The sequence below is a fragment of the Lepisosteus oculatus genome, unplaced genomic scaffold, assembly GCF_040954835.1.
Source record: "Lepisosteus oculatus isolate fLepOcu1 unplaced genomic scaffold, fLepOcu1.hap2 HAP2_SCAFFOLD_103, whole genome shotgun sequence".
NCBI classification, from domain to species: domain Eukaryota; kingdom Metazoa; phylum Chordata; class Actinopteri; order Semionotiformes; family Lepisosteidae; genus Lepisosteus; species Lepisosteus oculatus.
The window spans coordinates 214,871-237,108 of NW_027167655.1; the positions used below are offsets into that span (position 1 = coordinate 214,871).

Genomic DNA, 22,238 nt, shown 5'->3' on the forward strand with positions numbered 1-22,238 from the left:
CGATAAACCACTCGTTTTTCGTATAACTAGACATATATTCATTTGTTACCGATTTCATTCATTGAGCACGGATACAATAGAGGTACAGCCATTCACTGTTTGACATGTCTGCACTGGTACAGAACCGAGCAATCAGAAAACGGGTGAAACTGTCTTTAGACTCAGCATACAGTACCGAGGCCCCCCATGACCAAATAAAGGCTAACCTCGATAATCAGCCTAAAGAACGCAGACTACAGCAAAACGACTGACTTTGAAAAGGGAATGAACGTCCGGAAGGAGTAGTGGAACTAGCTTGAGATGCTTCTCCGGACCCCTAACTAAAAGCCAGCGAGAACCAGCAGCGGCGTCCACTCCTGTCGAACCGGGATCCTTCCGCAGCCACGCAGCTCGTGGTGTCCTAACCTTCCTGTATCTGATTTTGGACCAAGCACATCAGGGGAGAGCGCGAACGCAGTCCCCCACTACCAGAAATTATGCAGTCGAGATTCCCACATTTGGGGAATTCGCAGGGGTCAGCACAGCCGGAGTGCAATGGCCGAGCCTCGCCCTGGGTGAACCTCCTTCTTGATCAAGGTATCTCCCCTGCCAGGTAAGTATGAGTTAAACAGGCCCCTGCAAGCGGCCCGCACCCACAGCACAAATCGCGCAGCCTAGGCCACCTCCTCGCCCCGCACGCCACCGCCTCCTGCTGGGCCCACTCTTTCACACACTCACGCGCCACACTAACACTCAAAAGTGTGGGCAAAAAGAGAAAACGAGCGCGCCGTTTCCTACACATCTGCAGTCGCCGTTGCGCATTCGCAGCATGTCCCGGGATGCAATTCGGCCTCATTTGCATAACTCCAGACCGGCAGATCGCCACGCAAGCTCGCGACGTGCGCCTGCCACACACCGAACAAACCTTTTCAGCAATTTCCAAAAAACGGGCCTGCTCGCCTGCCCACAAGGCTCCGTCTCTTACCTGTTCTCCAGAGCCTGCTGCCTTCTGTGCTTTTCTCTCGGCACCGCTGCAGTGCACACAACTCCTGCAGCGGGAGGGGGGGAGAAAGTTCCCGCGCTCCGCCGCAGGGAAGGCTCGCTCCGTGCGCACGCGTCCTTTCGATGCCAGTCCAACAAGTGCTCCGCATTAGCTGCGTCGGGGCTCCGGCGTGTCGCACCTCACCTCACCTCGCACTGCCCCCTCCTTGAATGTCTGCCGCTGGGCATGCCCCGCTCTCCTCCGCCTTATCTTATCGCATGTGAGCACCGACAATGGCCACAATGCCGGGGAATGGCACCTGTAAAGTGTTAATTGGGGCACAGGAACAGCCCGTCTCGTCTCGGGGGGGGCGGCTTCAGAGACAATACAGCAAACACAGCGGGGCGGGGGAAGAAGACGACACCACACATGCGGGTACATTCAGCTCCGGCGGGAACGAGACATTTGTCGGTCTTTTCAAGTGCCGAGAGCCGAGCAATCCTTCACTTGTATCGTTTCTCCCCGGTGACTAGATCTGGCCCTGCGACTCTCGACTGGGCTCACCCCCGGGGCAGCCCAGCAGGTGTGAGCCTGGCCGGCACCCGGATGGGAGATTCCACACCGGAAAAGCTCCGGTTGCTGCTGCTCCTGCAAGAGGTGTGACTGGGACCAGTAGGGAGCGCTCACCCTGCGGGCTGTGTGGCTCTCTTACGCCCCAGCCTCCTGATGGCGACACTCTGCTGCACAAACAGGCGCCGTCCTTCGGGGGAGGCGTCAAACCGAGGTCCCGACCCTCCTTGGCCATTAGGAAACCCCAGGGCGTCTCTCAAAAAGAGACGCCGGGGGTGTCCCTCTGGTGTTAGTGCTCCCCTTTACCCATCAGTCGGGGTCTCCTCCTAATCCCCGTCTCACCTGTAACAATCAATGACGAGGCCCCCCTGTCCGTGAGATTTAGTACTCGCGCAAGAGACCGGGGGCAGAGCGCGAACGCGGTCCCCCGCCCCCCACAAAGTGCGCGCTCCGGGTTCCCTCTCGGGGCCCTGCAACACAGCGGAAGGGCAGCGAGAAGGAGCCTCTTGCTCTGACGCCGCAAGGCCACAAGAGGGCGGAGGCGCCGCGCGCCCGGCCGACGTGTTGGACCGGTGCGCTTTACGTGCTGAAATAAACACGCGAAAGCCCCGAAATGTTTCCAGAGTGCTGTGCACTGGAGGTTTTTGTCTGGTGAAGACTTGCCTGGTGCTCCTCCGTGCAGATTGTTTGTCCTCCTCCAGTGCGGGACGAGCCAACACAAGGGAGCGCATTCGCCAACATCCAGGCATGCAATGCGATTTGGAAAGCAGCTCCTTTCCAAAGAGTTGCACACGAACGATCCTTCAGTCCCGCTCGGGGGGCACGGAACCCCCGCCACACACAGCTTCAAGTAGCGAGTCAGGCGCCGGGGCTTTCGCTTATGGCCACACCACCCTGAACACGCCTGATCTCGTCTGATCTTGGAAGCTAAGCAGTGTCGGGCCTGGTTAGTACTTGGATGGGAGACTGCCTGGGAATACCAGGTGCTGTAAGCTTTTGCTCTCCCGGCCAGCAGGGGTCACCGTTGGTGCCGTAGGCTTTGGGAGGAAAACCTGCAGGATGGAAAGGTGATCTATAGCCTCATCTCTAGAGATGTTTTGTTGCTGTGGCATGTGTGTGACCCATATTCCAAAAAAAAAACCCGTCTGTAAAACGAATATCGAAGCTGCCTCTAAATCTGCAAATGAAGATGAGTCGATAAACCACTCGTTTTTCGTATAACTAGACATATATTCATTTGTTACCGATTTCATTCATTGAGCACGGATACAATAGAGGTACAGCCATTCACTGTTTGACATGTCTGCACTGGTACAGAACCGAGCAATCAGAAAACGGGTGAAACTGTCTTTAGACTCAGCATACAGTACCGAGGCCCCCCATGACCAAATAAAGGCTAACCTCGATAATCAGCCTAAAGAACGCAGACTATAGCAAAACGACTGACTTTGAAAAGGGAATGAACGTCCGGAAGGAGTAGTGGAACTAGCTTGAGATGCTTCTCCGGACCCCTAACTAAAAGCCAGCGAGAACCAGCAGCGGCGTCGACTCCTTTCGAACCGGGATCCTTCCGCAGCCACGCAGCTCGTGGTGTCCTAACCCTCCCGTATCTGATTTTGGACCAAGCACATCAGGGGAGAGCGCGAACGCAGTCCCCCACTACCAGAAATTATGCAGTCGAGATTCCCACATTTGGGGAATTCGCAGGGGTCAGCACAGCCGGAGTGCAATGGCCGAGCCTCGCCCTGGGTGAACCGATTTCGATTTTTAAGAACTTTATTTTCTTTTCACAAAAAAATACAGGACATCACAAATCAGAAAGCTTTACATTCATATACATACTTAAAACAGTATATATGATCACATCTCATTACATTTTGACATGGTAACAGTTACATAGCAACAATTTTCTTTTTTTCTGGTGCAAATCACATTCTTTACTTAAACTTGATAATGTTTTTCACAGTTTCTTGAGATATTGACCTATGCTCTCTATTTCCCACAGATTTTCTGCTTCCTCCCTCCCTTCTCTCCACAGATCTCTGAGGTAATAGTTCTCTCGGGTGATGAACAGGGCCAGGCTACCTGCTGCCTTGACTGGGATCTCGATGCCTTTGAACAGCCCCATGTTCCTCACTCTCCACAGGGCAACTTTCCCACTGTTCACCACGGCCCAGATCCTGTCAAACACGTCAGGAGGAAGTTTGACAGGAGAGATGCCGTATATGACAAAAGCAGCGGTCAGGGTAAATTGGGGCGAGAGAGCCAGCAACCAATCTTCAAACTGTGCCCAGAAGGCCTTAGCAAAAAAGCAGGACCACAGGAGATGGGATACAGTCTCCTCCTCGCCGCAGCCCACCCTAACGCAGCGAGGGCTGGGGGTGAGGCCCCTACGGTACAAGAAAGTTCGTACCGGTAAGCACTGGTGGACGACACTCCAGGCTAAATCTCTGTGAATGTTGCACAGAAACTTAGAGGATGTGTGTTTCCACACCTTCCTTGTTTGGGCTGATGTTAAAATGCCCACATGGGTCTGCCTATTGTTCTGGGGTGCAACGAAATCTTCCAGTTTTTGGACGCTGACATCTCGGAGGGGAATATGGCCAATTGGGTGAGATCTTAGAAAACTTTTAACTGTCCCATAAATTGCAGGGCATGTGTCAGAGAGTGGGACGTCCAGCTTGGGTCTGACACCCCACACTCTGAACACCTCCCTACCTACCCAGAGCCTGGAAAAATAAGTCCAGGTACGCGCTGCAGGTGCTGTTGCAAAGCCTCTCAGCACAGAGGCCAGGAAAATGCACAGCAGCTTCGTAGCAATATCTGGGACAGACTTCCCCCCTGAGGGTAGCGGCCTGTACATTATTTCCCTTCTGAGTCTTTCCTGCTTCCCACCCCATAGAAATTGAAACATCAATCTCCTCATCACCGCCGCAACACGGTGTGGGATTGGGAAGGTAGAAGCCAGAAAATTCAAGACAGGCAAGAGCTCGGCTTTGATGACCAGCACCTTCCCTGTCATGGTGAGGTCTCGGTCCTTCCATTGCATCAGTTTTTTGTTTAAGATTGGCAATTTGTTCTGCCAATTTACTGTTCCCATCTCTTCTCCAAAATACACCCCCAGGACCTTAATTCTCTTCTCTTGCAGCCTGAGATCATGTCCTTCTTTTGGCTCCCTCCAGTTCTGATAAAAAATCTCACTCTTAGATTTGTTAATTTTTGCGGAGGAAGCCAAAGAGAAACGATCACAGCACTGCAGAGCTCTGCTAATTGAGGCATTGTCAGAGAGGAGCAGGGTGACGTCATCCATGTATAGAGATGTCTTTACCTCTCCTCCCCCACTTCCAGGCACTGGTATCCCATTAATGGCCTGATCCTGGCGCAAGGCACAGGCTAAGGGCTCCATAGCCAAAACGCATAACAAGGGGGATAATGGGCAGCCCTGCCTCACCCCTGAACAGACTTCAAAGGGGCGTGATCTATTGCCATTAACCATGACTCTGCTGTTGCTACCTGTGTACAGCAGGTTAATCCACTTTCTCATGATGGGGCCAAACTTCATGTGCTCAAGTCCCGATGTTAAGTACTGCCGGTTTAGGCGGTCAAAGGCCTTTTCTAGGTCTACACCTAAAATGCAAAGAGGGAGGGAGCGATCCTCAGAGTACAGACAGACATCCCTCAACAAGGCCAGGTTGTCGCTCATCAGGCGTCCTGCTATCCCACAAGTCTGTTCTTTCCCTACCAGTGAGGCCACTACATTTTGTAGGTGCAGGAAAAGGGCTTTGGACAGGATCTTAGTGTCCACGCCTAACAGGCTGAGGGGTCTCCAGTTCTTTATGTCATTTTTTGCTCCTTTCTTAAACAAGAGAGAGATAGTGCCTTCTCTTAAGGAGTCAGGCAGCAATTCTGTCTTATATCTTTCCTCGAATAGGACCAGTAGCGGATCCTGAAGCAGATCCCAAAAGGTGCAATAAAATTCTTTAGGGAGCCCGTCAGCACCTGGAGTTTTCCCCTTCTGTAAGCTCTCCATAGCCTGTCTCAGCTCTTCTACTGTCAAATCCCTCTCAAGTACTTCCCTATCTTCTTCACTCAAAACGTTTTCTAGCTTTGAGGTAAAAAAATGAATTTCTTCATCCTTTACCTCTGTAGAGCTGTACAGTCTTGAGTAGAAGGCCTTGGTGCAGGAGAGGATAGCACTCGGCTCTGTTCTCTCTCGTCCCTCCTCATCAACTACACTTTCCATGACAGACTTGGAGCCTACCACTTTCCTGAAAAAGAAGCGAGTACACTTCTCATTTTCTTCCAAGAACTGCACTCTGCCTCTTAACAGCACTCCTCGACTACTTTCTTCGGCTATGCTCCGGATGTCCTTTTTTAAAAGGGTGATATCCTCGAGCACATCGAAGCCACTGTGCAGCATCGTGTAGAGACGCTGCAGCTGCCTCTGTTTCCTGGCTAGCACTCCTCTCCGTCTGGCAGCAGCCTTCCTTCCCTCAGCCATGAAAAAGGTCTTTGTCCTCATCTTCACCTCCTCCCACCACTCTCCTACTGACCCGTACAGACACTGCAAGGACAGCCACTGTGATAGTTTCTCCTTGTAGCGGGATACTACCCCCTCGTTCTCTAGCAGCTTTGTGTTGAGTTTCCAGAGGCCTGGGCCAAAGACAGTCCCGCCCTGGAGTTCCACTCTACACCCTAAAGCCTGATGATCTGAGAAGAAGACAGGCTGAAGAGTGACCCCAACAACTTTCACTCTCTCTGAGACAAAGCAATAGTCAATTCTGGAGCTGCTATTCCTCCCTGACCATGCATATCCTGCTGTTGTGGGATATATACATCTATATGTGTCTGAGAGTTTAAAGTCTTGAACTAAGTTTTGCAGGGCCAGTGAGCTGGAATCCAATTTTATCGGAGAGCTAGACTGCCTGTCTCTGTGCTCTAAGATACAATTAAAATCCCCTCCCACTATCACGTCTGTGCTACTTAACAATAGGGGAGAGAGTGCCTTGAGTAGCTCCACCCTTCCTCCCACGTCAGTAGGACAATACACATTGATTAGCCGCAGGTTAACGGTCCCCCATTCCACATCCACACACAGCAACCTGCCATCTATGACCCTCTGAATACTTTTCAATTTGAAAGCCCATCCTTTGAAAAGAATGGCCACGCCAGAGGCTCTGTTGTTATTGTCCCCTGACCAAACAGAAGGCCCTTTATCCCACCTATCTTCAAAGCTTTTATACCTCTCTTGATAGGCTAAAGCACACTCCTGCAACATCAACACATCTCCCTCTCTCTGCTGGAGGTAATCAAAGACACACTGACATTTAACTCCGTCATTGATACCTCTGGTGTTAAGAGAAATTATGTTTAGAGCCATATTACATAAGAAAGTGGAACCAGTCTTTACAAAACACATTTCTCTTCGGTCTCACCTGTTACCTTCTTCTTTTTCTTTTTCTTCTTACCAATTTCCTGCCAGCCATCCTCTGAATGAGCCTTCATCAGGGTGGCAGCAGTAAAAGCATTCACGGAGTCCATTTCAAGGAAGGGGGTAGAGGGAGGGGTGGAGGGGTTCCAGCTGTCCCCATCGCCATTCTCTCCTTCCTCCTCGCTCGGGGAGAAAACAGAGTCATTTTTCCTTTTCCTCAAGTCCAGCTCCTGGGAGCACTGAGGGGAAAGGGGTGCAGCCGATGCACCAGTCTCCTCTTCCCCCTCACCCACCAGCTGTTGCAGATCCTCCGTGATGGACTGGATGGAGGAGAGGAGGGCATCTGTAGCACTTGCAGAGTCTGAGAAAAGCAGCTCCGCTGAATCCTGGGTATCGTCGCTGGACCCGCTCCACCGGGGGGCCCCACACTGGCCCTCGTTCTGAGGAGCAGGAGTGGGGGAGGGGTCCTCGCTGTTCTCGGGGGTTTTCAAACCCTCGTGCTTGTCTGGTGCAGTCTGCGGTTGTGGGAGCGTAGTGGATTTCTCTTCCACCGGCCCCGGAGCCACAGCAGGACTGATCCTGGCTGGAGGCTGAGACTCTTTGTCCAACAAGGGTTCTTTGTTTGACTTGTTGTTTGCTTTGGCTTTTCGGGCCGGTTTGGCTGAAACAAGCACTGCCTCATCCTTTCTCATTTTGAGTTTATTGGCGTAGGCGTGAGGGCAGTTCTTAAAAACGTGTCCTTCCGAGCCACATAAATTGCACTTTGGCAGCATTGAACAGTCAGAGGCTAAATGTCCCTGTTTGCCACAGGTCTTGCAGCATTTCACAGTGCAGGACGATGCCAGGTGTCCCACAGCACCACAGCGCCGACACACCTTTGGTTGTCCCACATAAAAAACATAGCCATTGCAGGCGCCCAGCCGGATTGTAGAGGGCAGGTGCCTTAAGCCTCCATTTACATTGTCCGGTAGTAAGCGAACCTCGAATTTCCTTGCTCCTGTTTTTATACCGTCAACATCTCTAACCTCAGTTCCATGGTGGACGGTGCAGTACTGGTTAAGCCAGATGTGAATGTCCTCCGTCTTTGCCAGTTCCGAGAACATAACAACATGCACCGTTTTCCTCTCTCTCTGTGTCAGAGGCTGCAAGTTGATCTTCTCAAGTGCAGGAACTTTCCCTCTTTTTGCCTCAAAGACATCCACGCATTGTTCAAACAGAGGATAGGTAGCAAATACAACCTCAAATGCTTTCTGACCTGGGAGAGCAAAGATGAAATCCAAGTGCCGAGGTTCAAAGCCAAGTTCCTTCTGTAACACTTTTCTGCTGAACTGCATACGATCCATGAAGAGGTCATCCAAAAGCTCAAAATGTACAGCATTCTTGCGGGATCCAAAGGTTGCCATCTCAAACTGCAAAACAAACACTGCTTCCACAAAACAAGAAAACAATCCAACTACTCCAACTACAGGCTGATCAAGGTATCTCCCCTGCCAGGTAAGCCGAGAGCCGCAGGCGATGAGCCCGGAGCTGAACGGGCCCCACTGGCTCGTTTGTAAGGCCAGGTGCATTGCCAACCACGACCGGCAGGGCAGAGGCCTTGAAGGCAGCCTGGGCTCCTGCAGCTGTCCAGCCACGCACTCTGGTTTCTCTTCATCTCGTACAAATCTTTTGCCTTTTACTAAAGATTTCCATGGAGAAGAGCATGAATGAGTTCCATACAATTTTTGTGCTTTCCTGCCTTCGGGTGGGGCGCAGCTGGGCTGGTCAAAGAGAGAAAACAAAACCGCTCACAATCGCTCTTATTACGGCGACTGTGGCTGTCTGCTCTGCCAGTCCTCGGTCTCCGCCTGTCTGATTGGCGCTCTTTTCTTTGGGGGGCGGGAAGTGTCCGGCCGCAAATATGAAGCGTTACAGCAACGACATGCCATGAGACGATTGATAACGATTTCCATAGGATCCACGCGGTTGCCTGGCAACCGTCAGCTTTGCGCAGTGGCAGTATCGTAGCCTTTGAGGTTTAGCCGATGCGCGATTATTGCTAGTTGAAAACTTTTCCCAATACCCCGCTTCCGCCGGTTTGCAATACAATTAGCGAAAGCAATTCTTGACAGTCTCGTCAGAGACTGAGCAAGGTGTTTAAAGACAGATTTTGTCATGGTAACATCATGGTAGAAAGAAACAAGCTTGTTACGTCTCAACAGAAACACTCTTTAGCTCTTTCAGCGTTATGCAGAGAACAGCGTCTGTCGAGATCACTTTTGAGTCAGCGCGAAACGCTGTGTGCTGTCAGTTTGATTTCATATTGCTCGTAGCGGCGCCAGGCTTTTGTCTGTCAAACGTTAGGTTGCGCTTCTTCATGCTGCATTGTCGGCATGAGTGGAGCTTTTTAAACGTCTGTACTTACTGCGCCTCATAAGAAATCGTTTGTCCCCGTTCAAAACAGATTGTGCGATGTCCTGCAGCGTTCGCAAAGCAAACCTTTGACAGTTTGAAAGAGGAATTTATTCTGCTTCCTGTGCGTGCAGTAGTTACAAAGTTGAACGTCTTTACACGATCTGCCGCAGATCTTACAAACGAGCCAGTGGGGCCCGTTCAGCTCCGGGCTCATCGCCTGCGGCTCACTGTGCCGGAAACGACGCACTCTGGGAAGCCGCTATGCAAAGCGAGGTCCCAAGATCCCCTGCGGCCGGACACTTCCCGCCCCCCAAAGAAAAGAGCGCCAATCAGACGGCCGGAGATCGAGGACTCGCGGAGCAGACGGCCACAATCACCATTACAAGAGCGATTGCGAACGTGCTTGTTTTCTCTCTTTGACCAGCCCAGCTGCCCGCGACCCGAAAGCAGGAAATCACAAAAATTGCAGGGAACTCATTCGTGCTCCTCTCCACGGAAATCTTTAGTAAAAGGCGAAAGAGTTGTACGAGATGAAGAGAAACCAGAGTGCATGGCTGCACAGCTGCAGGAGCCCAGGCCGCCTTCAAGGCCTCTGCCCTGCCGGTCGTGGTTGGCAATACACCTGGCCTTACAAACGAGCCAGTGGGGCCCGTTCAGCTCCGGGCTCATCGCCTGCGGCTCACGGTTTGCGAGCGTGCCCAATCCGTGCGATAACTCGGAAAACACCCGGCCACACTGTGCCGGAAACGACGCACTCTGGGAAGCCACTATGCAAAGCGAGGTCCCAAGATCCCCTGCGGCCGGACACTTCCCACCCCCCAAAGAAAAGAGCGCCAATCAGACGGCCGGAGACCGAGGACTCGCGGAGCAGACTGCCACAATCGCCATAACAAGACCGATTGCGAGCGTTTTTGTTTTCTCTCTTTGACCAGCCAGGCTGCGCCCCACCCGAAGGCAGGGAAGCACAAAAATTGCATGGAACTCATTCATGCTCCTCTCCACGGAAATCTTTAGTAAAAGGCGAAAGATTTGTACGAGATGAAGAGAAACCAGAGTGCGTGGCTGCACAGCTGCAGGAGCCCAGTCCGCCTTCAAAGCCTCTGCGCTGCCGGTCATGGTTGGCAATGCACCTGGCCTTACAAACTAGCCAGTGGGGCCCGTTCAGCCCCGGGCTCATCGCCTGCGGCTCTCGGCTTGTGGGCGTGCCCAATCCGTGCGATAACTCGGAAAACACCCGGCCACACTGTGTCGGAAACAACGCACTGTAAGGCACCTTGAAGCGTGCACCCCCAACATTCTTCTTTGCACATCTGTGAAAGGTAAACTCTTGAGCAAACTCTGAACCAGCTCTAAGGAAACTAATCCGATTAGACGTTACTTTGACTCATCCTTTAAGGGACCCTTGATAATTGGAGAAATCAATGATTTCGAATGAATTCTGTATGCGTCAAAAGACAGCTATACACAGAAAACATGCAGGACACTGCTCATGATGTTTCCCGAGCCGAAACACAGTGCGTTTTTCCAAGCCATCTGACAAAGCCCGCCCACTGAAAACTGCAGCAGATCGTGTAAAGACGTTCAACTTTGTAACTACTGCACGCACAGGAAGCAGAATAAATTCCTCTTTTCAAACTGTCAAAGGTTTGCTTTGCGAACTCTGCAGGACATCGCAAAATCTCTTTTGAACGGGGACAAACGATTTCTTATGGGGCGCAGTAAGTACAGACGTTTAAAAAGCTCCACTCATGCCGACGATGCAGCATGAAGAAGCGCAACCTAACGTTTGACAGACAAAAGCCGGGCGCCGCTACGAGCAATATGAAATCAAACTGACAGCACACGGCGTTTCGCGCTGACTCAAAAGTGATCTCGACAGACGCTGTTCTCTGCATAACACTGAAAGAGCTAAAGAGCGTTTCTGTTGAGACGTAACCCAGTGGGCAAAAGATGTATAATATACGTCTATTAAACGCATACCTTAGACGTCTAAATGTGGTCTGCAATTCGTCTAGAATGAAATTCTAATATACGTCTATTGTTATACGTCAATTATACGTCTATGATTAGATGTTCATTATACGTAAATGGTTGGAGTTCTATTATACGGATAAATTTAGAGGACTATTATACATATATGGTAGGAGTTCCGGATAACTTTAGAGGACTATTCTACGTATATGGTTGGAGGTCTATTATACGGATAACTTTAGAGGTCTATTATACGTATATGGGTAGAGGTCTATTATACGGATAACTTTAGAGGTCTATTATATGTATATGGTTAGAGGTCTATTATACGGATAACTTTAGAGGTCTATTATACGTATATGGGTAGAGGTCTATTATACATCAAAGTTAGGTTTTACAGGTGTAGAAACTAGTAAATCAACCCAATGATTTGGTTTAGAAATTTATTCTGAAAATACACATTCACACCTGAAAAATATGTATTTCAAATTATACATTGTATACAATCAATCAACAATCAACATATGGGCAATAATCATAAAAAACACAACTAGTCTTAAACTTCAGCTACAAATTCTGGTAATATGGCAATATACAGTATAGTAACGGCAAACACAAACTAATTACATTAACACACTAACTCAAAACCACATTTTGATTCAAATATACATTTTAAAATGTACAACTTCTATATTTCCAAGAAAAAAAATATTACAATGGAAGTTAAGACGATTTTTGTCCACTATTTGCAAACCCTGTGTAATTGTCCTAACAGTTAGAACCAAAAACCTAGTATTTTCAGTGTCCAGATCTCCTGGCCCCCTGCCTTGCATATGCATTCTTCAAGTAACACATTGCGTGCTCCTTTATTTCTTTTTCTGCTGATTTAGGGCGGGACTTCAGCACCGCAGCTAGGAGAAAATTATATAATATTACTTCCCAAATTAATGATGATTAATATCTTCTTTAGTATAATCTAAAAAATGAACGGTTTACTAAGCTCAAAGCTGAAATAAATGTATAAAATTTGGCTTGCATCATAGAAGTTGAGCAATAAAGTCTGTCCTAATTAAAGAGTACCCAAAGTTTGAAAGTACAACATAGAATAAGAATAGAGAAACGGCAAAACGATTTAGTGTCATCTTCCCCATTCACACCATTCCCCATTTCGAATGAATTCTGTATGCGTTAAAAGACAGCTATACACAGAAAACATGCAGGACACTGCTCACGATGTTTGCCGAGCCGAAACACAGTGCGTTTTTCCAAGCCATTTGACAACGCCCGCCCACTGAAAACTGCAGCAGATCGTGTAAAGACGTTCAACTTTGTAACTACTGCACGCACAGGAAGCAGAATAAATTCCTCTTTTCAAACTGTCAAAGGTTTGCTTTGCGAACGCTGCAGGACATCGCACAACCTCTTTTGAACGGGGACAAACGATTTCTTATGGGGCGCAGTAAGTACAGACGTTTAAAAAGCTCCACTATTTTTATGTGCCATTTTTTGCTTATTCACTTACTATTTTAATCAAAATAATATTAAGAAAGATCTGTATGTATTCAGATAGTATTATTATTGTTCATACTTACTCGTCAAAAGAGGATTGCTGAGATATTTGCGGATATACTTCTACGTTTGAAAAACGTGTCCAAAATGGTGACCAACGAATACTAGCAATGCATTGTGGTATATAACCGGAAAATATGCTGGGTTCGATATTTTCTCAACGTATGCGTTTATTAATGTTGTCGATATTATGGTTGAAATTTAACATTGATAATACATCGCGGCTATGTGCCCCCTGCTATGAGCTGATGTGCAATTTTAACGCATGCAGTTAGTAAGGATCGGTCACTGTTGTATGGTATTATATACAGTATAATGACATTATGGAATAGGATGGGGACAGGCCTGGCATCACGGGGGGAGGGAGGAATGTCGCCCCTTCAGTTTTGGGCAAAAAGATGTACCTAACTTACCTAGGAGTATACGGCACTCTGCACAGTGTACGAAGTAATTTTCGCAGTAATTAATTTATTATATTTACTATATTTATTATACACGTGTAAATTAATTACTGCGAAAATAATTTACTTCGTACACTGTGCAGAGTGCCGTATACTCCTAGTTGCGGCACACACGATACATACAGTAAAAAGCCTCAGGCACTGTGTTAGATGTGTTTTCGACGTTATATATGCGTTTATTGAATGTCGTCGATTTTACGGTTGCAATTCGACTTTGATTATACGTCGAGGCGACGTATATATACGTATAGCCGTATTTTCGCCGTGAATATACGTATATTCGACGAATCAGTGCCCACTGGGTAAACTCTTCAGCAAACTCTGAACCAGCTCTAAGGAAACTAATCCGATTAGACGTTACTTTGACTCATCTTTTTACGCTAGGGTTAGGGTTAGCATTCCCACGCTACTTAGACACTTTGTTTACGCTCAGTGCTTGATTTTGGGAACTTCAGGACGAGTGGGAATTTTCTCCTATCTGTCAATTCTGTTTTGTTTTGGAGACTCTTGGCTGCCTATGTTGTACAGTGCAGCGTGAAGGAAACATTTTCCAAAACTGTCAGCTCAAAAGTTGTAAGAAAACCTCTCCAGCTGCTTTAACTCTCTTCATTTTTGTCATTTAATGTGACACTCGATGTATAACTGGAGCCTCACATATGCAAATGGTGAGGCTCCAGTTCGACACCCAGTTCAATACCACTTTACAGTAAATGACAAAAGCATGGCAGACTGTGCCGGACCGGCAGATTACTTCCGCTTATTTTTACCACATTAAACAATGGAAATCCAACCACTTGCATTTGTGACACTTGATTTTGGCTGCACCTAAGACACTCTTAAATCTTCAAACACATTTCTCTTCTCCCGCAACACTCTTGTCTGTCGGCGCTATGTGGCAGCGTTGCATGACAACCCATCTCACCACGGAAAGGAACCTAACAGCTTTGGTAAGAGAGGAGAAAAGGACCTGGCCCGTACGCGGCTCAAACCCGCAACCTTGGCGTTACTAGCACCACCATCTAACCAACTGAGCTAACCGACCTCACAACAGTGGTCCTCTCTGTGCTGCAAAAAATCAAGCTCAGGGAATTTCTTTTGTCCTTTGAATAGAAAGCCGTGTAATTCAGTGTACGGGCTTTCTCGTGCAGTTCATAGTTCTTGTAACCCAAATCCTACACTGGCCTGAAGTGCCCCCCCATTTCACAGCATTTTTCAGCTGATTTAAAATGTACCTAAAGGAGAAGCATTATTGAAGACCATCAATTACCAAGAGCTTTTGTCAAAGGTTTTGGTGGTCATTTTTAATGACCACAGAGCACTATGACCTCGGTTTTACATCTCATCCAAAAGACAGCGCCCTTTTTCCAACACAGCTTCTCCGTCACTATATTGGGACATTGGGACCCGTACAGACCTCAGAGTGAGCGCCCATTAACACCACTTCCAGCTGGAAGCTTTGTTTTTCCCTGTAGCTCACCCTCATCCTGGTACTGACCTGGCTCACACCTGCTTAGCTTCAGTGGGTTTTCAGTTGCGAGTTGCAAAAGTTGGGATACAAGTGTAGCGGCAATGCTTGTTAATAAGACAGAATTAAGCGTTGGTATGCTGTCCTAAATGAAGCCCCATCTCACCCCCCATCTCTGTGGTGCAGCCACAGAGAAAGTATTCATGCAGACTGATTTAAGTTGTTTTCTTTTGATAGGGAACAGCTCCCAGACAGGGATGCACTTAGCTAAGCCTGGCTATCATGATCAATGGTCATCCATTGGCGCCTATCTGTCTAGGGAGTGCTGAATGGACATCTGGACTGCATTCTTAAGTGTCAAGAGTAAGTGACTTATATCTCACCTTGACCAACCAATCAGGGACTGGCAGGGCGTGGTAATACCACGTGGGTCTCCAATGCCCGCCAAACTCTCAACCAATCAGCACACATCTGTGTCTTGGTCAAAAAGGGAGCGCAAGCTCAGATCGGGGCTCTCCTTGGCCATTTTCGCGCATCCTCAGAGACAATCACGTGACAACTGCTGTTGTCTGCATAGGGACTTGGACTTTGTTCTAAGCGCGAGGCCAAGCATCCCGTACGTACTCAGAATTCTACTAACGTGAATGCTCCGTTTGATCAACGGCAGCCTACAGTTGGACCCTCGTCGACAACCTGAATAGCTTATTCAGAAGCAGCGCTGGACCGGGAACGAACCAGTTTCTTCCCAGGCAAAAGAGTGACTTGTGAGGACTCGCGGTCACACTCTGTGCATAGAGACTTTCTACTAGCCAGCCGGACTGCTGGTAGATCCCCTCGGAGCAACGACTGCCCTGTGCGCCGCAGTCAGATTCCTCCGCCCGTCCTACTCCGAGCTGCACCTTGACTGGTTGGCTGGTAGCCAGAGGACGCCGACACAACGCCCATTGGACAACCGCTGGAACAGAGGCTGCAACAGAGCTTGTCAGCTGGTTTGGTGTTCGTGCCGGGAAATTCCAAATCCATACACAGTGGATAAGTTAACCCCATGTTCTACATTGCGTCTCGAGAATTCAATTGTACCTCAACACAAGTTGTTATCAATTTAATTCATGAGTAATGTATTTACTTCCGAGTTTAGAGTAACAATGGGTAATAACACTGATTAGCGATTTGGTAACCGAACGATATATATTGACATATATTCTCTGTTGTGTATCTCTTTGTGTTTGCATCTCTTCGAGATTATATATCTTGTATATTGATAACCCTCACAGTAAGGTCTGCCGCTCGTATCCAGGCAGACTAGTATATGTTTGGTGCACAATTTATATTAATAAATGTATCTCGTGTATTGAACCCGTGTGTGTGCGTTGTTAGTTGTTCTGGCGATTGATTTTCTAAAAGCCCCAACGAACAACCTCGTGATTACTGCTACAATTAATAAGTGTCTCAGTAAACCCATCAAACCACTACATTTAATGGCGTCCCTGGGTGGGCGAGTTTAGAATGAAATGAGACTCAATCGCACAGAATAACTGATGTTGCTGTGAGTTCAAGTTCAGCACAGCACCGTGGCTTTTATACGCGAATACCGGGTGTGCTGATAACTGCGTAAAGAAATCCCCCTGTTTTCTAGCGTTTAGTGTAACGTGTGCTGATTGGAAATCCATCTGCTCGGGTGTTTAGATTCCATACTGTATTTTGGTAAAAGGAAAAAAAGTAATACTCTTAAAGTTTCTCTGACGTAATGACAATGGCTGCTAAAATGTCTGAAGTGGAGTCGCTTATAAGTACTATTTCTAGCGACGACAATCCTGGTTACTGGAGCGGTATCGAAAAGTTGAACTTTGATGATATTGAGAAGCTGCAAGTAGATTTAGTAGCTAAGGTAGCGAACCAGCTTAACACAGGAGGGTCTGTGAACGCAGTTCAGGTCCTATCTAGTTTCGCCTTAAATCTAGCTAAACAGCTGGAACTGTCTTTGTCCGAGCTGACAAAGTTTCAAACGCTTCAGGGAAAGCTAGAAAGATATAAGGCGGAGCGAGTTGAGTTGTTGGATATAATCAGAGAAAAGAGAGTGAAAAGTGAGGAAAGTGAAGACAGACTCAGGGAAGTTTTAGGTAAATTAGATGACCTGTCTGCTAGAGAAACTGCGGCTGAGGTAGCTAGGAGAGACCTAGAAGCGAGCTTGAAAGAAAAAGAAAAAGAAATTGAGAGTTTAAATGAGCTCAGCCAGGAAAGGCAAAAGGAGTTAGATGCTGCTGTACTGGAAGCAAAACAGGCTAGATCCCACTTACATGCCAGCCCACCTAGCAGCCCGGAGCACTCACCCAGGAGGTTTCTCCCGGCCAGGGTCTGTGGTCGGATCGGCATGGGGGAGATCGCCGAGTCCTGCGCGAGACGCAAGGGCGATTCAATTCAGGCATAGACCCCCTGCTCCTGATCACGGCCGTCTCCCTGCCCACGGAGAAACTGTAAAAATTAACCTCCACTCCCTGAGGCAGTTAGCCAAAGATGTAGAAAGGTTTGACCCGACAGTGTCAGGGAATAATGTGGAGACCTACATTGATGAGCTGAGATATACTTTGCAGTTTATGCCCGAAGCGTCCGAACAGGAAAAGGCTATGTTAGTAAGGAAAACTACCAGCCGAGCGGTCCACGAGTGGATGTCTAGACAAGGACCTGAGGTCTGTAATAGCTTTGAGGAGCTGTGTCAGGCAATGATCGGAGAATTTTCGGCTTTTATAGATCCCATATCTGCCGTGGCCACAGCGCACCATATTAAGCACGAAAAAGCTGAAGCCCCTCGCGACTATTACCCCTATTATATAATATTTTACTATTATATAACTTGTAAAATATTACCCCCGGTCCATTCTCTTCCAAAAGTGAGAAACACCTGTTTTCTACATTTTGTCTGTTTTAAAACCATATCTCTTTAAACCAAACCAAGAGTTTGTCTTTTGCACTGATATTCTGATTCATTTCAATTTCAAAGAAAAAAAAAACATTATCTTCCAAAGCATCATAAAATTGTCCATTCTTCCAGACTCTACTTCTCTCTTGTAGTAGTACAGCAGACCTTTCCAGGTGAGCAGATCACAGAGTCCGAAATATGCTTCCTCCATCAAGCAAAGTACCTGAACATGACTCGGTCTTCATAAAAGCGCCCCTGTAATAAAGAAATTAAATCCAAAATCAAGAGGGCAGTTGCCTACTGAAGTTCAAGAAGTCATCAATTTTAACCTAGCAACACATTAAAGGCTGCATCTATACAAGTACGATTCTAGAAATGCTCACCAGATTACGTTTTAAGAAAGAACTGCGCCTCAGGTTCCGCCGAGATCTTAACTCGGATGGCAGGATTCAGAGTCCGGAGTGCGGACTGATGGCGCACGGAGGGTCCACATACTGTGGATCCTTCAGTTTTCTTCCACGTGTTTAAACCGCCAGCGTGTGGCTCTCCTGTCCCCGTGACCTCATTGCTCTGCTCTCGCCTCTGTGCAGCCGAGCCCGACTCATGGTAAAGTGGAAAAAAATATGCCCTCAACGTGGGATTTACTCTGGATCGAGGATAGATGTCACCTTTTTATCGTTGAACAGGATGTATGTGATGTGGCGACTAGGTTCAATTTTGTATCCTTTTAAAAGATTAAGGACTGGGGTGAGCGGGATTTATCACCCTTTCAGCTAAGAACCCGACGTGAGCACCGTTTAAGCTGCATAGACTCGGTCGTTTAACTCTTCTCCATTAGCAGGGTTAAGGTTAAAGAAAAATAACATTGCTGACTTCTTTTTTTTTTGCCAGCCGCGAGCGCTGATTAGCGAGGTTTGTATTTCATGTTTTGCAAGTTGCATCCATTTTAAGAAAAACAAGTCGTTCAAGACAGGAAATGAATACTTGCATTTAATTAAGTCTAGGCATATGCGGTTGTCCATAATGACCAGTTCTGTTCGAGAACACAGCACAAAAAAAGGCACCGCTGGGATTCGGACCCAGGATTTCTTGTTTACTAGACAGGCGCTTTAACCAACTAAGCCACGGCGCCCCGGGAGTACTGTTTTTTTGCAGCCACTTGGACACACCACTCAGACACATCTGCATTCGGTGTGTGCTCCGCCTGCTCGCTGAGCAAGTTGCCACCTTTACATACAATAGCAACATCGACACCAAGAGAAAGGATGACAAATGGCTTTTATCTGGAACTTTTCATGTCCAAGGAGCTCAATGTGCTTTCTGTGTACAACAGGGCCACTGAACTCCACACTGGCCACTGAACCACAGCAGTGGCTTGCTGGCTTGACATCTCCCAAGGAAAATGTTGAAATCGCATGTGGAACAGGAAAAGGACCCTCGAGTACGAGGGAAAAAAAAGAAAAAGATCATCTGGAGCGTGCCAACCCGTGTCTGGACAGCCCAGTTTCATTGACGAGGTGGCCGAGTGGTTAAGGCGATGGACTGCTAATCCATTGTGCTCTGCACGCATGGGTTCGAATCCCATCCTCGGCGCTCTCTATGTCTGACACGTGTGCCTGTTAGATGTTGGCCCTCCTTCTGTTTGCTCCAGTACTAGAGCTGTACATTTTCTAGCGGTGGCTGAACATGGTATAGTAGGCTAACGTCGGTATCGAGCAGTGGCAGTAACAGTATTTACGTGCCGCTGCTGCCAAGTGGCTCTGGGTTGAGACCGCATTTTCACTTACTTGCAGCACAAACGGAGAAAGCGATTTTTGACAGTCTCTCGAGAGACTGCGCTAGGTGTTTAGGGATAGACTTTGTCAGTTCCCCCTGGGATGATGGCCTCTCAAATAGTTTGTGATTCCTCTAGACGTTTATACAGTAGAAGCCTGCTTCGTGGCTTAAATCCAAGCTAAGGAAACGAGTTAGAGGTCTGATGCAGAACTGCACTGTATGTGTGAGGAAAGCTGCCCCCTTCTGTTCCATGTCGACCGAACAGAGGACTGTAAAGGATACGACCAAGAAACTTTAGGATGCTGGTTGGAATCCAGCTCCAAAGAAGCCCCTTTGGGTGTTATGTCATGAAAAAGTAAGAACAGAGAATCTCCCTTTGATCAAAAGCGCAACAGAACTGTTTTCCGTGGAGCAGGTTTCAGACCCGTAGACCTGTTTTATTTGTATGGCGTTCGTAAGCGCGCAAAACAAGGACAATTCCTGCGTCTAACACGAATGTAAATGCTTTTGAAAGTGCAGTGTGGTGCAGCTTGTAAAATCCTTGTCCACATTTGTGGTTTGTTGATGTTTTTTTTCTGTCTGCCAAAGTTGCATTTTGACATCCGGACGGTGAGACTTTATCATTTGAACGTGAAGCCAGCCTTAAACCCTCTGAGGCGTGTCTGTCTGCCGGCATGTATCTTGTGAAAGGTATTTTTTTTTAACGGAGAGCGACTTTAAAAAGGTTTCCGCAGACACCTCGCACTCCGGAGGAGGAATGCGGCGGCGGCGAGCTCGCTGTAGTTGTGGCCGAGTAGTTAAGGCGATGGACTTGAAATCCATTGAGGACTCCCCGCTCAGGTTCGAATCCTGCTGACTACGGCGTCTGCTGCACGTCGCCTTGTGCCTGTGTGGCAAAGGCGAAGTGCCGCTTCTCCTTTCCTGGTACTATAAAAATGCTACATCGCTTGGTCCTGCTTCCATGGAAAGCAGTTCTTCAGGTAATTCTACTCTCTTACCAAAGCTGTTAGGTTCCTTTCCGTGGTGAGATGGGTTGTCATGCAACGCTTCCACATAGTGCCGACAGACAAGTGTGTTGCGGGAGAAGAGAAAAGTGTTAGAAGATTTAAGAGTTTCTTAGGTGGAGCCAAAATCAAGTGTCACAAATGCAAGTGGGAAGATTTCCAATGTTTAATATGGTCAAAATAAGCGGAAGTTATCTGCTGGTCCGGCACAGTTTGCCATGCTTTTGTCATATACTGTAAAGTGGTGTCGAACTGGGTGTCGAACTGGAGCCGCACCATTTGCATATGTGAGGCTCCAGTTATACATCGAGTGTCACATTAAATGACAAAAATGAAGAGAGTTGTAGCAGCTGGAGAGGTTTTCTTACAACTCTTGAGCTGACACAGTTTTGGAAAATGTTTCCTTCACGCTGCACTGTACAACATAGGCAGCCAAGAGTCTCCAAAACAAAACAGAATGGACAGATAGGAGAAAATTCCCACTCGTCCTGAAGTTTCCAAAATCCAGCACTGAGCGTAAACAAAGTGTCTAAGTAGCGTGGTAATGCTAACCCTAACCCTAGCTGGAGTTTGAGCAATCCAGCACTGAGCGTAAAAAGATGAGTCAAAGTTACGTCTAATCGGATTAGTTTCCTTAGAGCTGGTTCAGAGTTTGCTCAAGAGTTTACCTTTCACAGATGCGCAAAGAAGAATGTTGGGGGTGCACGCTTCAAGGCGCCTTACAGCTGTAGGGAGTGATTCGAGACGATTCGTGGCGTGTGCTCGTTCCCATGTACCGTACGCCCCGGGGTGCAGTGCTAGGATGACGTACAATACCACTTGGGCACGTAACGGCGTTATGTGCAGGGTTTTCGTTTGTTCGTTTTGTTTTGCTCTGCTTTGCTTTGTTTTGCTTTCCATCGCGTTGGTAAGAGCGTAAATAAAAATGCGATTCCTGCGTCTACCACTAATGTAAGAGCTATTTCAAGTGCGACGTGGTGCGGCTTTTCAAATGCTTGTGGGCATTTCTCTGTTGTTGATTCTTTTTTTGTGTGTAACAAAGTGGCATTTTCATGTCCGGACGGGGAGACTTTATCATTCCGACATGAAGCCAGCCTTAAACCCTCTGAGGCGTGTCTGTCTGCCGGCACGTATTTTGTCAAAGGTATTATTTTTTTTTAACGGAGAGCGACTTTGAAAAGGTTTCCGCAGCCACGTCGCACTCCGTGTTAGATTAAAGGAGGAATGCGGCGATGGTGAACTCGCTGTAGTCGTGGCCGAGTGGTTAAGGCGATGGACTTGAAATCCGTTGGGGACTCCCCATGCAGGTTCAAATCTTGCCGACTACGGCGTCTGCCGCACGTCTCCTTGTGCCTGCGCGGCAAAGGTGAAGTGCCGCTTCTCCTTCCCTGGTACTATAAAAACACTAAATAGCTTGGCCCCGCTGCCATGGAAATGAGTTCTTCAGATAACCACACATCTTGCGTTCGCACCTCTGGTGTTCTACTTATGCCTTTGAAAACCTAATGAATAAAACTGAAAGAACCGACACAATATGTAGGTGCTCGTAAAGCATGCATTAAAGAACTGTTAACAGCAAGGGTTTCAGTGGGTTAACTGAGGAGAAGGCGTGATCGCTAATTGTTGACTTTTTATTTGGTGTTAGAAACACTCTTACTGTGCATGACGTGCAACAAATTTAGCCACAGAAATTGCATCACGCTTTCATGTATGCTATTG

The 22,238-nt window shown here is 47.8% G+C and overlaps 9 non-coding genes across 9 annotated transcripts; 5 read left to right on the forward strand and 4 right to left on the reverse strand.

Moving 5' to 3' along the window:
- Positions 1-436: 436 nt before the first annotated feature.
- LOC138225768 (U1 spliceosomal RNA) lies at positions 437-600 on the reverse strand. Its single transcript, XR_011184239.1, has one exon. It is a non-coding gene; the product is annotated as a U1 spliceosomal RNA (small nuclear RNA).
- A 1,807-nt stretch (positions 601-2,407) lies between these two features.
- On the forward strand, positions 2,408-2,526 carry LOC138225754 (5S ribosomal RNA). The gene has a single exon (XR_011184227.1). It is a non-coding gene; the product is annotated as a 5S ribosomal RNA (ribosomal RNA).
- A 636-nt stretch (positions 2,527-3,162) lies between these two features.
- On the reverse strand, positions 3,163-3,332 carry LOC138225780 (U1 spliceosomal RNA). The gene has a single exon (XR_011184251.1). It is a non-coding gene; the product is annotated as a U1 spliceosomal RNA (small nuclear RNA).
- A 5,264-nt stretch (positions 3,333-8,596) lies between these two features.
- Positions 8,597-8,713, forward strand: LOC138225739 (U5 spliceosomal RNA). Its single transcript, XR_011184211.1, has one exon. It is a non-coding gene; the product is annotated as a U5 spliceosomal RNA (small nuclear RNA).
- A 230-nt stretch (positions 8,714-8,943) lies between these two features.
- On the forward strand, positions 8,944-9,085 carry LOC138225730 (U4 spliceosomal RNA). Its single transcript, XR_011184201.1, has one exon. It is a non-coding gene; the product is annotated as a U4 spliceosomal RNA (small nuclear RNA).
- A 706-nt stretch (positions 9,086-9,791) lies between these two features.
- Positions 9,792-9,906, reverse strand: LOC138225737 (U5 spliceosomal RNA). Its single transcript, XR_011184209.1, has one exon. It is a non-coding gene; the product is annotated as a U5 spliceosomal RNA (small nuclear RNA).
- A 391-nt stretch (positions 9,907-10,297) lies between these two features.
- Positions 10,298-10,414, reverse strand: LOC138225732 (U5 spliceosomal RNA). The gene has a single exon (XR_011184204.1). It is a non-coding gene; the product is annotated as a U5 spliceosomal RNA (small nuclear RNA).
- An 8,836-nt stretch (positions 10,415-19,250) lies between these two features.
- Positions 19,251-19,332, forward strand: trnas-gcu (transfer RNA serine (anticodon GCU)). The gene has a single exon. It is a non-coding gene; the product is annotated as a tRNA-Ser (tRNA).
- Positions 19,333-21,765: 2,433 nt separating this feature from the next.
- trnas-uga (transfer RNA serine (anticodon UGA)) lies at positions 21,766-21,847 on the forward strand. The gene has a single exon. It is a non-coding gene; the product is annotated as a tRNA-Ser (tRNA).
- The last annotated feature ends 391 nt before the right edge of the window (positions 21,848-22,238 follow it).